The sequence below is a fragment of the Octodon degus genome, unplaced genomic scaffold (assembly GCF_000260255.1).
Source record: "Octodon degus isolate 3935 unplaced genomic scaffold, OctDeg1.0 scaffold00329, whole genome shotgun sequence".
Lineage (NCBI taxonomy): Eukaryota > Metazoa > Chordata > Mammalia > Rodentia > Octodontidae > Octodon > Octodon degus.
The window spans coordinates 915,171-916,012 of record NW_004524905.1 but is presented as its reverse complement, the minus strand read 5'-3'; the positions used below and the strand labels follow the sequence as shown (position 1 = coordinate 916,012).

The 842-nt window shown below is 48.5% G+C and overlaps 1 long non-coding RNA gene across 2 annotated transcripts in view; it reads right to left on the bottom strand.

Moving 5' to 3' along the window:
* The window catches only part of LOC111814483, a 22,998-nt gene that overhangs the window by 930 nt on the left and 21,226 nt on the right, over positions 1–842 (bottom strand). The gene's annotated exons all lie outside the window — the stretch shown is intronic.

Sequence of the window (842 nt, the reverse complement as noted above, 5' to 3'; positions counted from 1 at the left end):
CTAACTGAGCCAGAACGGAACACACACCATGAGACAGTATTTCTCTACTTCAGCAGTATTACTATTTGTGCCCAGGCCACCCCGGCTTGGGGCTGGGGCAGCTGTCCTGTGCATTGTAGCGTGTGCAGCAGTGTCCTCAGCCTCCCCCCACTAGCACCCCCTCCAGTGAAGACAACCAAAAATGTTTCTAGATTGCCAACTATCCCTGAGGACTGGGGCTAAGAGCTCCCCTCATCCACCATGTCTGGGTGAAAAACACTGAGCATAGAAAGCCATCCTTCCCAAGCGTGAACAGGGACATCACTGCCCGACTGAGAGCAGGCCTGCGTTGGATGCCCATGCAAGTGCCCTGAGAGAGGCTACCTCGCTAAGGCACTCCTGTGGGTGACCCCCAGTGCCCTCCGTGGCCCGCCGCTGGACCATGGCTGGCCTAGGCCAGTTCTAGAGTACGAAGTCAGGGAAGGAGAGAAATCCACAAACAGAAAGCGAGCTGGAGCTTCACTTCTTGCTAAACTAGGGCCCATAAACTGGCTGTTTCTGTTAGCATACATCTGTTAGATCGTCCTTTGGTTTGCAATTGATGTATAGTAAAAGAAAATTGCTTAAGAACAGAGATGCTTAATTGCTAGTCTATTGTGGCTGACAGGACTATTCAGCTGTCTTTCTTTTTAGGCAGAAGTGAGATGGAGGAAGCAAGTTAGTTTATTATCTGGGGGAGGGAGATCCTGTCTGTATATTAGGGGAAAATGTAGTCAATTTTGCATTAAAGATTAACCTTTGGAAAGTGCAATAAAGTTATCAAAATCCTTTCCACAACATACCAAATTTCCCAATGCTTTTAC